The sequence below is a fragment of the Ammodytes marinus genome (assembly GCF_949987685.1).
Source record: "Ammodytes marinus genome assembly, chromosome: 13".
NCBI lineage: Eukaryota > Metazoa > Chordata > Actinopteri > Uranoscopiformes > Ammodytidae > Ammodytes > Ammodytes marinus.
Genome location: NC_137217.1, coordinates 6,342,656 through 6,359,614, shown reverse-complemented (window position 1 = coordinate 6,359,614; position 16,959 = coordinate 6,342,656). Strand labels below are relative to the sequence as shown.

Sequence of the window (16,959 nt, the reverse complement as noted above, 5' to 3'; positions counted from 1 at the left end):
GTTTTTGGTTTTAATTTTTACATTTCGATCAAATTTGGTTTGCTTTATGTTGGAGTTATATACTGAGGAGATGAATGTAGGAAGGCAGACAGAAATATAAAGCTTTGTGTTTGATTGTTTGTCAATGTGCTGTAAAGTAACACAAGCTTGTATAATGTACTATGCTGTAAATTTGAGATTGACAGCAGCCGACATTTAAATGAGTAGGCACTGCTGAGTGACAGAAACATTTCTGTGGCTCACGCTTCAGAATAGGTGATAGGTGTAGGAAGCTACCTTCTCACAGTTGGATTGGGGGTGGAATGCTTAAACATTCTCATAACTATATCTCAAACTAACTTTCCACATCAACGGGCTAGTTGTGCTCAGATGGTTAAGTTGTTTCTAAATACAGCTACTTAGACCACTAGACCAATCTCTGATTGATTGATGATGGCTGTTTGCAGAACACATTGGGTGCATAATAGCATTTGGTTGTTACTTAAACAACATAAAACAGGAGCAAATTTTTTTTGACAAACACAGTCCAAATTTATGGTAGGAGCTTTGTGTGGCTGTTAGCATGCTATCATTGAACAGAAAGAAGAGCTGAAGCTGTAGGTCTATGCATTGAATAGTTCTTGAGAACATTTTACTCAAAACCTTAAATATCAACCTCCCAGTGTGGCTAGAGGAACAGTCAGGGGATCACAATCAGTAGGATTCATCTGGGGATGTTCAAAAGTCTCAGTTATTGAGATCATTCAGTCAGGACCAAAGTCATGGCCTGCCATAGACAATAGCATGGCTAATAAAACATAAAGAATGGAGGAGACTCGCCCTTATATACATGAGCATGTTTTATAGTATAACTAATGCTGCAACAAGAACAATTATGAACACGTTTCACAAAGGATCTTCACCACGACCAATCAAAGAGGAGATGAGCTGATGAATGAGGTACAAGTCTTGAAAACAAGGGTTTTATTCACCCAGGTGGATGAAGCAAAAGTTACCTTTAGAAAATTCTCATCTGGATGTATTTCATTTACAAATCACACATACACGTTCTTCTGGTCCTGGAATACTAAAGCCAACTTCTTAGACCTACTTTCCAAATGAGAAATTGCAGTGACTCTGAGGAGCAAGTACAACTGATGATGAAGAGAAATTTAAACTTGTTATTTTAGGTTATTTTTTAGGAAGACCTAAGAAAAGAAAATTCATTGTAGTCTAATTTCTTAGGTCTGAGGACAAGGAAGCACTGTTGAAGAGGTACAAAATTCTATCTCAACAAAGTTCTTAACATTTCCAAGACAAAAAGTGTTGTATTTGGATCAAGTGCGATACCATAGTCCTTGGGGTCATATTAGACAACAAAGCAAACTGAAGAAACTATTGCAGCAATGTGTTGAGGTCTAGCAAAGATTGTGCTAAACTATTACCACAACAATGCATTTCTCACATTGCTCAAAGATGACTTCTGACTCATTTGGATTACTGTCCACTATGTCAAATAAAGACTTGGGAAAAACTACATCAAGTCCAGAAAAAAAGCCGTACAATAGAACTGAATTGTAACAGAGAAGCTACAGTCATCAAAATGTGCATAACCTCAGAGTTGAGAGAGAGAGACTTGAGGGATTGACTATTTGGGAAAATGAATTGAATGTAACTATATCAGCAGAAGATTAAAACACATATGTATACCTGGAAAACAACAAAACTCTATATTCTGGAAGGGGTCTTCTTCTTACATCAAGTGGGATATTTCAAAACGTATTGAATAGGCCCATCATACACATCTCTCATATACGCCATGTCCAGTTTTAAAATATTTCCGGTAAAAAGCACGAGTTCCAATGTAATCTTTCCTTGGGTCCAGAACATATAATCTCAGGAAAAACTCCCATTGCATCGCTTACATCAGATAAAAAAACCTTTTGAGTTTAATAACTTATAAGGCCTTGCATGGTCTTGCACCACCCTACCCGACTGAGTTGTTTGCACCATATAGGCCCTACTATACATCACCTCACACTCTTCTATTATCTCTCAATGCTGCTCTCCTGGTAATTCCCACAATAAAGGAAAAAAAAACATTCACATTATAACAACCTAACCACTTCACATGCACACACGCTCACCAGTAAAGCCTGTTACATACTCCGCGAGAAGAAAGAACAAAGTTCTCGGTGACAGAGCTGCGAGAAGAAAATGACGTCATTTTCTTCTCTCAGCTCTTGTTTAGCTGTTCTCGCAGCTTGTTCTCGACACATCACCCGGGCCGAACTTTCTTCTCGCAGCTTGTCCGAGAACTATTGTGTGATTGGTCAGTCTGAAGTCAATGAGGAAAGCGAAGTGAAATCAGCTGGCGCTACTGAGTCAATTACCATGGTAATAATGCGCCGCGGTGAGTAGTTCGGCAGTTGAGTTCTCGTGAAGTATGTAATGTCAGACCAGAAAGAACTTCTCGCAGCTCTGTCACCGAGAACTTTGTTCTTTCTTCTCGCGGAGTATGTAACAGCCTTATAGCTGCGGGTATTCTCAAGCCAGTTCTGCTATACACAAAACACTTTCTATGTAAAACACACAAAGCCTGTGTCCCTCATCCTAGGCTGTGAGCACCGTGATTGTGTTGATGTCGTATGAATACATTTATGAGACAGCTCTCTCACACAGATAGGAGAGAGACTGATGCAGTGATGAAATCAGAACGAGACAAAATGTCAAAATGGTCATTTCCATTTGAACCTTTACTGACATAACCCTTGTTTTTTATTCTCTTTAATACATATCTTGCTCCCACTTTTTCTTCTCAACAAACCTTCCTTTCCCTCTCTATTCCATTCATAAAGTCCTTGTCTTTCTCCTCCTCCATGCCTGTTACCTGTTCCCATATTCTTCACCCTCTGTTTTATATCATCCTACTCGTGAACAATTTGCTCTTTCGTATGAAGCAATTTCACTGCAGTTACCATAGTAACCTTCGGCGAAAATCTCACAGCCATTGATGAGCTGTCTGGCTGAGTGCGCCGGGTTAGTTCACACACGCATGGGCACAAAAACACAAACACACACACACACACACACACACACACACACACACACACACACACACACACACACACACACACACACACACACACACACACACACACACACACACACACACACACACACACACACACACACACACACACTTCTTGATGTCAAATACACAGAATCAAAGAGGGTGGGATGTGTGTGTCTGTGTGTTAGGAGGGTGTATAGGTGGCTGCAGGTGTGTGAGGTGAGTAGCAAGTAGCCTTCAGTGATCAAACCAAATGTTAAAGGTCTACACTGCACGTGTTCCCTTATTTTAAGCAGTTACTCCAGAGACCATCCTTCTTACCTTAATCAATTCAATTCAATCATTAGTATATTTAACTGCAACTGAATTTGAGCATTGCTTACAGGTTGGCAGACTTTAAGAGTCTCCTATCGTATGCCAACTGAGTCAGTGGATTGTGGATGTTGAGTCAGACTGGTTTTTAAGTACAATAAAGGAAGAGAAAACCACACCAATGGAACAAGGGGCATATACACTACAGTGAGAAACACTATCTCCAGTATTACGTCTGACCAAATAAATATTCAAGCTTGCCCTCTTTCACCAGAAGAACACATTCAGTAGATCACCAGACCTGAAATATAAATGCACAAAGGAAAACAGATTAAACTAAGAACACAAGAACCCCTCACCCCGGCCTTTTGAAAACCCATAGCACCAGCTGTTGCAAATGGGTTAAAAGGGCTTAATGTCCAGCTGCAGGGAATTCCTGTCGAGTCAGGAGCTCAGATGGAGAAGACTAGTAGAACTGTGTGGATGTAAGAGTGAAACTAGGACAGTTTCACTCTTACGTTAAGGAAACCTCCAGATAATGTCAATGGATTTACAACTCAAAGTAATAATCACTTGTTATTAACTTTTTTAGATGGTAGCAAGTAGTTTAGATAGTTGGGCCCTCATGTCAATGGCTGCACGCAAAGATGGGCCCCCATGCTGACCTAATGAATTCACTTCATGTATCCCAGCATGCTAACACATCTTAGAGAAAATAACTAAATCCATTGCCCTCTGTAAAGCCTTTTAAAGTCCAGCTGGACACAGGGTTAACTCTGTTTAACTCTCGATCAGACTGGAACACTCACCAGTAAACTCTGCATACAGTCTAGGACGTTGAATCATGTATCAAAAGAAACCTCTGGTGTAACTTGTGATTTTGCATATAAATGTAGCAAGTCAATGGCAAGCTTTATTTACTGTGTCACAACAAGGTTTTACATTGAGCGTAGGTGGGCTAGAGCACATCGCTCCTTGAAGTACTTTGTATAACAAGTTGCTACATTATAATTTGCTGACCCTTTGTTTTAAGTAGTTGACCTTTTTGCGTCAAATGGTTGAGGGCCAATAAATGTATCCATATGCTCCTTATTAAACTGTTATTAACCCATACATCTTTTTCTACCCACTGTAAATAGCTGTTAATGGGAAGTGGTGATGCTGTCATTTCAATGAATAACACAAAAGTGGTTTGGGATGAAACCCATTATATGAGTGCACTGCCAACCACACGAAGGGAGTGATGGGCAACCATGAGGAAAGAGTTTTGGTATTGTGGGGAGTGAAAGAAAAAGAGAGGACAGATTAATGTAAAGAGAGGGAAAGATTCCAAGTAAAAGGGGATGGGGGAGTATCTTCTTCTGTACACTTAGGCAAAGCAGCTTGATTCTCCAGAACAATGGTCGGCATGGACAACAGAGAGGCGGGGGTGGGGAGGTGGGGCCAAGACGGACACAGAAAGACACACCCAAAAATAGAGATTAAAATAAAGGAGAAAAAAAGGAAAATGCTGATGAACGGATGATGACTGTGTCTGCCTACATCCTACTGGGCCCTAAGAGATACCCGCAAGTTCCCTTTTCCTGTCCCAGCAGGAAAGCCCTGGGACAATTCATGCCATTTATTGGTAATTCATCACACATGTCACACTGTTTAACCAGGATTATTAAGCACCATGGAACCACTGTATCAAGCTTTTTTTCTGGTACTTGTGCATGATTCCAAAAAATGCATTACTGAACCACAATAAGGGATTTTACCAAAGTTCTAAGCGAAAACAAGTCTTCCAGAGAGGCCTCCAAAAGGACAAAACTCTCCCCTCAAACTTAAAAAAAATGCTCTGCAACCGGGAGGCAAGATGGGGAGAGCAGAGACAGGCACTGGCAGGCAGCCAGGCAGTAGCTGGGTAGAGGGGTTGACCCAAGAGTGGGGCAGATGAGTTTGTACTACTTGGGGTAAAGCCAACCTTTCAAAGCTCTGACTCATTGATTCTTTGCCTTTTCTCCATTAGCAAAAAATTAAAATATTGTGCAAGTTTCCTCCTATCAAATCAACAGCAAACCTGAGAGAGCAGACAAACACTATAGTTGAAGTTGTGTCAGACTAACAAGGGTCGCTAGCTGATTAGTTCGAAGCTGCCCACGGTCGATATTCCGAGCCCTTTGTTTTACATTTAAATGGCCTCTTTAGCCTTCATTGGGTTACTATGGTAACAGGCCTGATAGAAGGAGGAGGGGAAGGCAACCAAACATTGTGACTATTGATTCAAGAGAAGAAGAGTAAACCAGGGAGAAGCACAAGATGACACACTTCGTCAGGTCAAATTCATCATCAGCCTTAAAGGTGCTGTAAGCGGAATGGTTCTTTTAGCTAACTTCCTGTCAGTTACTGCAGTTAGCAGTCCCCTCGCTCGTCCCTACGTCACCACATTAATGCACTGCGGTCTTCAAGCAGCAAGTTATCTAGCATCATCTCAGATCCATAAGTGTGATAAAACATGATAAAAACCATCAAAACAGACATTGGGAAGGATTTTTACCTGCTCCGCCATTGTAAGCGCATACACATTCACCCATCTGTTGCTCTGGCGTGCACCGGCAGTGAGACCATGGAGTGTATATACTAAGTGAGACGAGTGTCGGTTTGTAGCGTTCTCTCTTCTGATTGGATAAAAATTTCGGGATACTCCGATAAGGTTATTTGCCGATTACATGCAAAGCAGCTGACTGAGAGATCGGCTTTATGAAACGCGCACATTATGTAAGTGATCACTGTATGAATAAAGAGCGATTTTACACTTATATTAACATAAATAAACCGCTTACTTCATCTTTAAGTAAGTAATTTCACCCATGCTGAGATCTGGGGCTACTGTTGCCTGTACGTCTGTGTTATTAACCCTGATGGAGGAATAATTTGGAATAGGGATTATATAACATGTGTAATGGTTTTCATGGCTGGCTTTCAAGCATGAGATGTATCAATTTGTAAGGATCCAGGATAACAGTGGATTAGGCAACTTCTCCACTGAGTCCGATTTGACGACTCTTTAGTTTGGACAATCATGTGACTCAGCTCTGGTTGCATGACTGCGAGCAATCTCTCTTCTTCTTCACTTCCTCTTTGTCTAACAGAGAAAGGACCCCCACTATGTAATAGGTCACAACCAATTTGTCTGGCTCCCTGTCGGGGGTGCCCTGGTGGGAGCCCTCTGTCTGCCTTGACCTGGGTAATTGGATGGATGACTAACTCCTGGTTCCCAATAGATGTTTGTCTGTGTCTTGCTGTAGTTATTTTGGTTCTGTGATAGAGTTCGGTGGCTTCAAAAAACTTCACTTTAAAGCCTGTCGGTTTAGCACGTTCTCATCTTCATGGTTTTCATTGATTTTTTATTGATGCCATCTGGGTATGGAACACATCTGAAGTAAATATCACCCCACACTATGGGCACAATGAAGAAAACTGAAAACTTTCTGTGACTTTAAATGTTTAACACGCCAACTGCCTGTTTTGGTTATGCTTGGTCTGTTCAAAGTGAATTTTCCATAAAAACTGATGCCTGGTGATAAAAACAGAACTGCCTCCCACTCCCACTCCCAGTCACACACCTGCTGGATATAAATTTCCATTAGCATTGTGACAGATGAAGTGGGATGGCTGTAAAATGTGCCAAACGGCAAACTATAACTGATAAAAGATGTTTGAAGAGGTACTATAAGAGCAGCTGGAGAATGTATGGTTGTTTAAGAGGGCAAGGTCTAGTTATCAAGCCTTAACAGTGGATGCTTTATGAGAGACAAGGGTCAGAAAGAGAAATGTGCCTTGGGGTAGAGCCTGGGCCTGGAGATGGTTCCGATTGAAGAATGCCCCTAGGGAGGCAACGAAAGCTCACACTACTTCCTGTGGTCAAAGAAAAATATAGAAACAGGATTTAACATCACGGAAAATAGCAAACGGAACGGAAGTTGCATCAACGTGGAGGTTATGGGTCAGGATGAACCCAGGGAACTGGGATGTGTTTAACTGTGAACTCTTCTTTCTTCTGGGAGTGTTGAGATTATGACTGAGTATGTAGACAGGCAGGCAGTTTGAATGAGTCATTTCCTGTGCTTACGTCCGAGTCTGTGTACTTGTGTACAGCTGGAAGTGCGTGCTGCTGTCTTGTAAAAAAAACCCTAAGCACAGTGATTTAATTGTAATGGGAGCAGCCGCAGCACCAGCTTCTTGTTTCATACGTAGAAGCGGAAATAGGTAGTTAGGATGCACAGCAAGCAATATGGTTAGGTAGACTAGACATGAGAAAAAGAAGCCAATATACTGTAGGAATACAGTGGGTGGGTGAACAATTGCAATGACAGTTTAAAAACACTATATGAGAGACTGATGCAGGTGTGGCTTCATTTAATTTGAACAGGAAGATTTAGCTTCTATTTTTTAAAGATTGGGACAAACCATAAGACTGGCTGAGAGACCTTCAATAACTGGATAAAGAATGTTTCAACAAACTTGGACCCGTTTTTTTTAGTATTTGACAGGAAAGAGCGTAAAGCTTACAGCTGAGTAAATACACTTAACAAACTGAACCATTAGTCAGCAACCACTTGAATTCTGGCGGTAGAACACAACAACTAGTAAATGTTCTTTTACCAGAACAACATGGCAGCAACCAAAAGCTTGCACTTTTTACATGCAAAGCACTTTGCACTGAAACTGCCAGAAAAGGTGGCGAAAAGGCTCTAAGTTGGGTGACATCCAAGATAGAGAGATGTGTTGGACTGTATAGCTTCCTATACAGAGGTGAATTTTGTAAAAACAAAGCTAACTTAAGGAGAAACTCTAGATTGATTGGTATGTCTCCTATGGGCAACACACTAGTGATATCATTAGTTACCAAATTCAGTCACAAATATCAGACCAAATATTAAAAAAATCTATACAAAAAATACAATCCACGCCACAGTAGATCAGCTCCTTAGAAACCGACTCCAGGTCTATATGAAACTTTTTATCAAGAGAAATATTAAGATTTCCGTTTTTTTCTTTACAGTTCATGTGGTTATATCATGACTAAACCCCCATAAGGACGTCTCTATGTGTAGTTACTGTGCAGATAACTAGCATCAGTGAAAAACCAGCTTCAGTGAAACACTAATCTCTGTGGGCTTACAGTATCTCTATCTGTAATGCTAACAATTTCCAAAACAACATACAACCCTGCTGCACACGACAAGGAAAAACTCTACTTCAATATACGCGATAGCATCTTCATTTCTGACAGCCAAGCTGAGATTGCATTCAAGTGATTCTATTCATTGGCAGCACTCTTATACTTTCACATCACATATACACCCCAGTAAGGAATGCATCCTTACCGCCAAAGATCTACGCAAGCACTGGGGAATTCTAAGTAGGTGTATCTGAGATCCATCACCTCCTCCTATGGCTGCCACACTGTCATTTGCAACACTGCCTTTGGGGAAATAACTTGCACACTCTACATATTGTTAATAATTCACCATCTTCCAGAGTGGCTGGGAGTTGCTTCTGTGCTCCATGTGAAAGGCAGAACAACAGTAAGGTTACTAATAATGGCGACGCTAACCCCTTTTTTCATGGTTATCAAATCAAAATCCACATTTCACCATTCCCTATTTCTTCTCTTTTCTGACCCAAAAACGTTTTATATAATAAAATGTTATGCGCTAGTACAGTTAGTTATCAAAAAGATCAAATTTGATGTTGAATTAAGTTAAGAGGAGTGAAGTATCTAATTACAGTCCTTATCTATGATGAGTGTACAGTGACCCAGTACCATGTGTTTCTACTGTAAGTCTTCATGGTCCACATCCGGACAGTGAGGGACAAGCTGACACACATCCAGGCCCCAGTGAGACTACGTTTAGTAATGAAGAGATGGTTTTGAAACAGCATATTTCTTCAATTATGACTAAGGTACATCGTAAAAAAATCCTTTCTTGTGGTATTATCAGTCACTTTTCAGTGGTTTAATAAGCCTTTAAGCTAATGGATACACACTGGACTTAGCTTCTCTCTGACACCTGTTGCCACAAGTCTTTTGTATTTTTTAATGTAGAGCTGTTTTTGGTATAAATACTAAACAGCCTTCAAATGGAAAAGGGCAGTCCAAGCAGTAGTTTTACTGAACACTATTAAGCTTAATGAGGTTTCTGACGAATACACAAAGTGGACAAGACTAATCTTCTTGAGGATAAATATCCTTCTCATGTAATGGCTTCCACTGAAATGAGATGCTGTTGTCTTCCAGCTTTCTCGGAAACATTAACAAAAGTGTGCCTGGGTTTATTAATTCCCTGAATCCATTAACTACCACCACTGAATACTGTATGTTGTAGCCTGATGTGTATTGATACCATCCTTTCCAAATCTGAACTAACAACTGAAACAGCAGAGACAAAGCAACAAAATATTCTGTTTACTTGAATATATTAGAGTTAGGGCTAGTGAGTACAACACAAACATACAGACAGACAGTACATACATTACAGAGACAACAAATACAACTTAAACACATTATAAAAACAGTAAAAATTATGAATGAAGATCCAGCTGCCTTTTATCTGTGTTGCCAAATACAGATAGAAAAGAAAATGAAACCACTGCACTATTTAATAGCATGCCTAATGCTATCTATCTAATCTGGTTACAAGATGTCCAACAGCATTATCACAAGTGTGTGAACTGTGATGGTCAAGTGTCTGGCAATGGTCTGCAGTTTTGCTGGCGTTGTGGCAATAGGCATGCCACAGCAGTTCAGTTTCTGTCTCTCTGCTTTTTCTTAGTGTGAGAAATAAATCTCAGCCAGGACTAACACAAAATGACACGCGTGGCAGTAACATCACGCAGCTAAACACACATTCGACTGAATTCAGATCCCGTGAAAGCGTTCGCAAAAAAAGTCCCATTGTTAAACACACTGACTTCTAATGAGTATCTGAACTGTTGAGTTGTAACGTGTTGTGTGGTGTCATGAAACTGATTGTGTGAAACGTTCTCAGCGATGGCGGGAGGGGAGATCCCTTGTTGCAGTGGAAAGTGCCACCAATAAATATACTCTAGATAGCGACAGCTCACAGAAAAATAACTCTTTCTTTTGTGTGTAGCATAGCATGACATGACATTGTGTGTGTGTGTGTGTGTGTGTGTGTGTGTGTGTGTGTGTGTGAGTGTGTGTGTGAGTGTGTGTGTGTGTGTAAATTCCACTCTGTGGTTCAAATGAAAAACATCTGTTTCCCATAAATCCCCCTAAACCAAAGCCTTGGACCATATAGGCCAGGGCAAGGTTATATATCAGTGTGTGTAACATTGTTTGTGGGACCCTTTCGATGGGGGCTTTCTGCACCCCATTGGGACTGGACTTTAGTTAAGACCTATGACCCCATTGTAAAGAAGCCTATTGGAGAATGACAAGAGCGTGGCTGACCAGCTGCCTGTCCAACACACCACCGCTGTGGCTTTCTCTGCGAGCTCTCACTCAACATGCGTCACGGATACGAATGCTTTCATAGGGGGATGCAGAGTTATTTATACGCTGCTGCTCTGGGGGGACATGTCATTTAGTGCTATTCCTATCCACTCATGTCCACTGTCCTCTGCCTAGGGAGTGAATTGTCATCTTTGGGTCAAATATAGCCCAACATAAATGGTCTTATCACCATTTCCGGATAAATTTTACATTTATGATCATCTTTTGCATTAGCCCAGCCATTGAAAAATAATCTTCTAAGAATTCATGTGAGGACTAACACTACTGCAGTTTGTCACACATCCAGTGATGGAGACTGCAGGGTCAATGATTGAACTGCTTTGTGTTTAATCCCATTATACCGCTGCTGGTAGTGTTGGTGGACAGTTTCCTTAATGGAAGTCAAATTTCAATGTGATACTGTATGCAATTAAAACAAAATAAAAAAGTCTGATGTAGGGCTGTGCTAAAATATCAATATGACAATATATCGCGGTATTTATTTTCGCGATACACGTATCGTATCATCAACTCAACAAAAATCGGATTGTGAACTTCAACCTCCGCTCCTGTAGATGGAGCAGTTTGGTTATTTGCTCTGAATTGCCAGGTTTTGAATCTGAATTAAAGTTTTGAAATAAACTGTTTTGATTCAATTTGTCCACTGAATTATCAATATGTGATGTGATGTATGAAGACCTTCCAGATTGTACAAAGCAACTTTGTTTGTCAGTTGTATTTTTACATTTTCAGTGAACTATTTGGAATATCGCAATATGAATCGCAGCGCAATGTATCGGGATATATATCATAACCCATGTATCGTGATGCGTATCTTATCGTGAAGTCATTGCCAATGCACTGCCCTAGTCTGATGATAGTATGACACATCCATTTGTGTTGCGATGCTATGACAGTGAGTAACTATGAACTCTAACAACCTCTACAGAAAGCCTAACAGTGCTGTGAGTTTCAGTTGCTTACTCATCTTTGTTCTGACCTTTAAGGTGAGTGTAAACTTAGTAGTGAGAGATGTCCCAGCCACCTAGGTACATTAAGCAGTTACAGTCATCAACACTTCCACACCTTATGAACTGCTATTTTACTGTACATTGCACAAACACATTTTAAAATTGAGTTTAAAGTAGCTCCATTACCATTGTTGAATATATATTATTGCAAAATGGTACAGTAGGTCTCACAGAGTTGTGTAACCCCTCCACTTTTTTTTGTCTAAATGTGACATCTAGTTCACTCAGTCAATCTAGTTCCCCATCTGAGACCAGAACGGTGCTTTTGTTGAGTGGGTGTTCATGTCAACAGGACTCACATTTTCCACTTTAAAACGGCATCCGTCCGCTATGCAAAACTATAAATCATACCATGACAAGTTTTTTGGCTCTATTTAACAAATGAGAGGTTTTTGAGCGGTGGCAATGCTGTGGAACAATGTTTTATGAGCAGGTGCCTTTTTGGTTTCTATCAAAGCCATGAAGAAAAGATGGAATGTATGTCAGTAGTAATTTGATGCTCTCTAAGGCAAAAAGCCCTCGAAATGTTTTACTGGCATTGAATTGGACATATAAAACGATCAGAAACAATCTCTTTCTCTGAATATTAACCCACGTTTAATACATCAAAGATGGAGCCATGCGCTTCTTGATATGGCCGGCTGGTTTTTCTAAATACTCCACCACTTAAGGCTGCTATTATTCACCATCTGATAAAAGAGAGAGGGGAATCTAGAAAGGAAAAACATAACTGTCTCCCTAAGTGTCTGTCTCATGTCTTATGTCCCAGTGTCTTTCTCACTTTATCTCTTTTTTCTTCTTCTCTCTGTTTCTCTCTCCATCGCTGGCTCTCCTCATAAATCCAATAGTTACATAAACTGCCTTCAAGTTAGTTTCCACCAGAGTTACCCAGACTCCCTCAAGTACAAAACAGGATGTTATAAAACCATGGGTCCTGCAGTTCAGCTAAGTTTGTGTGGAGCAGAGTTTAACTGTGTTATCCCGGTTACAGAGATGTGGGCATGACATACAAATACAACCATGTTGCAGATAGACACTCGGTCAAGTCATCTTTTTCCATGATACAGAAATCTACGGAGACTTTTATTTTAAACCTAATGCAACACTAGATCCCCATTTGTTCCCACTGACAAATTCTCTCTCTCACAAACTCACACACTTTCACACAGCTGGTGCAGATGATCTGAGTGCATGGGATAATATGAAATGTTCATGTAGTGAATAAGCGTGATTAATGATATTATCCAGAACATCATCAAAATATTCTTAAAAATGGATCGGAAACATTCTGGAATTACTGACATTTTGCATAGACCAAATATTTTTTTTGAATCAAACATGTTTTCTTTAGTGAAAACAATCGAACAATCTTAAAATATCAACTGTTTTTGTGGGGAATACAATCAGCTAGCAGAGCCTTCAGCGATGCTTACTGTTTTGGGTTTTAGGAATGGCTGGAAAGATGCAATGCAAAGTAGATCAGGAGATCAATACAGTTTGCTCATGATATAGACGTGTGAATTTTAATGATTAACTGGATAATAGAATTTTAGGATTAACATTTTACCAGTGTTACAAAAAAATAAAAAAAACGTAATTCCTGATAAAATCCTGACAAATTCCTTTCATTGTCCAGTCCCTAGAACAGAGTTCTAATTAGGGATGCACCAATCCACTATTTTTAATTCTGATCCGATTCCGATATATGGGTTTTGGATATCGGCCGATACCGATGCTGTCCGATACGATATCATAATTATTATGATTTTGTTTGTCGGTGGTGATGTTATGTGTAAGGCTTGGAAGGCTTAAGCAATTCTAATTTAAAGGAGCAAGAAATATACACAAATGAATATAGGTTTATCTTAAAGGCAGACTATGCAATCTTTTAATGAAAATATAAATTATAGAGTCACACAAAAATAATCCTTCTCAATGATCACTTCTGCCCCACTAGAATATGTGGTGGTCTGTTTGTCGGAACATTCTTCCTCTCTCTGGCTGTATTTTACATAGTAGAATTTGTCACAGTGCAGAAGCCTCTCCACTTCCTTGACTTGGGTTAGCTTTGGTTAGCTCACTGGCTAACAAACTGATATGTACTGTATGTCTAATTAGAAAGTGGTGTCCTCCCTCCCTCCACCGAACGCCAGCGCACGCTCACACGGCTCGTTCGCTCTTTCATAGTTAAAGGCCTACTTCACCGGTTTGAATATGAAGGTGTATTGAATTCTGAGATCCTATGTAGTATAAATGTGCGAAAAAAATAGAAATCGGTTCATCCTAGCCTGAGAAAAGGCAGAAAGAGTGTTTTTTTTAACCCTATATTTCTCTTTCTCGTGACATCACAGAAAGAGAAATATAGGGTTAAAAAGAAAACTTACTTTGTAAATATTACTGTGATGTCTTTTACTGTGACATCACAGTAATATTTACAAAGTAAGTAACACTCTTTCTGCCTTTTCTCAGGCTAGGATGAACCGATAATTTTTTTTTTGCACATTTATACTACATAGGATCTCAGAATTCAATACACCTTCATATTCAAACCGGTGAAGTAGGCCTTTAAGTAAAAAAAAATAAAAAATTATAATTTTTATTTTATTTTTTAATATCGGAGCAGTCAGTCCGATATCCGTAAAGCAGTTATACCACTGTAAGACAGAGCACCTGACAGAGATAATGTCACACCCTGAGACAATAGATGGAAAATCTGTGTAGGTAAGCCTGGTACGTCCAGGGTTTTTATCTTAGCAGTAGTCAATCAAAGACTGAAACATTTCTTGGATGGACGCTTCTTGGGGATTTTTCTGAGCTATTGAGCTCCTGCGCCAGTGTCGGGGGTTCGACACCAGTTTGTTAACGCTGCCATACTGAGAAATACAGAGAGAGTTCTGAGGAGCTGATAGGCTTAATAGACTTTGTGTCAACTTGTCTAGCGGTGGCTTGTATGTAACCGACATTCATTTATATGAAAAAGGTATGCACTATAGCTTTAATGTTTGTGTCTTTGTGTAGCTTACAGTTAGTGTCAAGAGGGTTCACGCACAGCTTTGGCCTCACACACATCAATTAAAACAAGGCAAGTACATTGATTATTGACACAATTAACTGAGATAAAAGCTAAGGATCATTTTCAGCTTCAATTCATTAAATCAGTGTACTCATTTTCGGTTTAATTATATATTTGGCTGCTATGTTTGTCTGTGAGATCTTTCTTTCAACAGCACACGCACGCACACACACACACACACACACACACACACACACACACACACACACACACACACACACACACACACACACACACACACACACACACACACACACACACACACACACACACACACACACACACACACACACACACACACACACACACACACACACACACAGAGAGACCCGTGTCAAGAGAATTATCCACCACAGCAGGATGTCAGATAAAGCTACTGGCGGTGTGTTAGAGGTGTTTGTGGCAGACAGAGGCTCATTCTTCAGTGTAAAGGCTGTAACACACACACACACACACACACACACACACACACACACACACACACACACACACACACACACACACAGCAAATGCAATAACACTAGGCATGTGCAAAACATTAACTTGATAGACAAACATACCCATTCTTTACTCAAAATGGCCTCTTTTAGTATTTTATTACAACAGGAAGACACTTGTGAATGATGCAGCCTCAGGCTTACAAGACATTTGGAACTGCTGAACACGACTTCTCCCTGGAGGTAACTAGAGTGTCAAAATGAATATTATTTGCAGTTTCCTTCTGTGATCCCCGTGAAAACAAAACCCCAGATGAAACAAGCAATCCCATTTAGGAGAGATAAGTGCAAGATCACCAATACTGATCAAGCCCTCGTTATCTACTGTCTATTTGCTCGAGCTTTGTCTAAACTCATGCATTGCACTGATCAAAAGTGCTTGTATTCAAATGGGAGATATGAGGCATTACGTCACAACAACCTCTGTCCAAAAACCAAACAGCAAATCTCAATCTAATCGGCACAGCGAATGATCATTTGTGTCGTAATGGTCTGCACTGCGCTGAACATCTAATTGGACGGAGTGGTGCGATTAGGAGACTACAGACACTAACAAAGACCTGTTACATGCTCTTGGCCTGTCTCCACTTCATTAGGTTGGAGGAGGGAGGGAGAGAGAGAGAGGGATAAAGTTCTAGAGAAGTGGAGTAGAGATAGAAGGAGAGAGAGAGAGAGAGCAGGGAGTATTGTATGGAGATCCAAACCACCTGTCATGCACATTTCCCTTTCCCCCCAACCGTACTGGGGCTAAATGTGGGCTGGCAGGCTTTTGTTTGAGACACGCAGGGAGGTGTGTGTGTGTGTGTGTAGAGGTGGGGGTTCTCAAGCTAGACACTTAACAAGAAAATTCCTGAAAATGCCTGTATATCATCCAATAATTGTTTTGCCTCGACGTGGCCCTAATACATTGTTAATTGTTGACTGCCTTCAGAATGAAAAACAAATATTAAAGCTGACCTTAAAGGCGCTGGCGAATTGAGTCATTTCTTTAGGTCTTTCTTATCTTGATCCTGAGCAGTGGCTGGCAGTAAAGTAGGAACCATCACACACACACGACACAACAACACGCGGAGAATGCGACATGAGCTCATATTTATTTTTTTATGCAAAGATTTTGGACGAAAAATATGGACAGAGACGTGCAACAGCCTTTAGACTGCAAAAGTTCCATCTTTGCAGTAGTGCATACCTCTCGGAAAGGAGGGCAGGTGGAAGCTGCTGCTCTGAACCCCCCCGACACAGAGCCAACAGCCCTGGCTCACACTCACACTGCTGCCTGTAACATTAGCAAACACTTTGGGAGGAAAAAGCCATGTGGAGCTGCCCCTCACTTCCAGCTCCACACATAGATAACACACTCAGCCCGCGGAATGATCACACTCTCCTTCTTAACATGCACTCACTTCCTGCACAAGGTTCAAACTCATCTAGCTGGGTTTGCGTTGAAAAAAAAAAAAAAAAAAAAAAGCAACTAGTCTTTGAGATCATGC

The 16,959-nt window shown here is 40.5% G+C and overlaps 1 protein-coding gene across 2 annotated transcripts in view; it reads right to left on the bottom strand.

The window, feature by feature from the left end:
• Positions 1-16,959, bottom strand: part of LOC307259189 (neurocalcin-delta A) — a 64,809-nt gene that overhangs the window by 19,567 nt on the left and 28,283 nt on the right. The gene's annotated exons all lie outside the window — the stretch shown is intronic.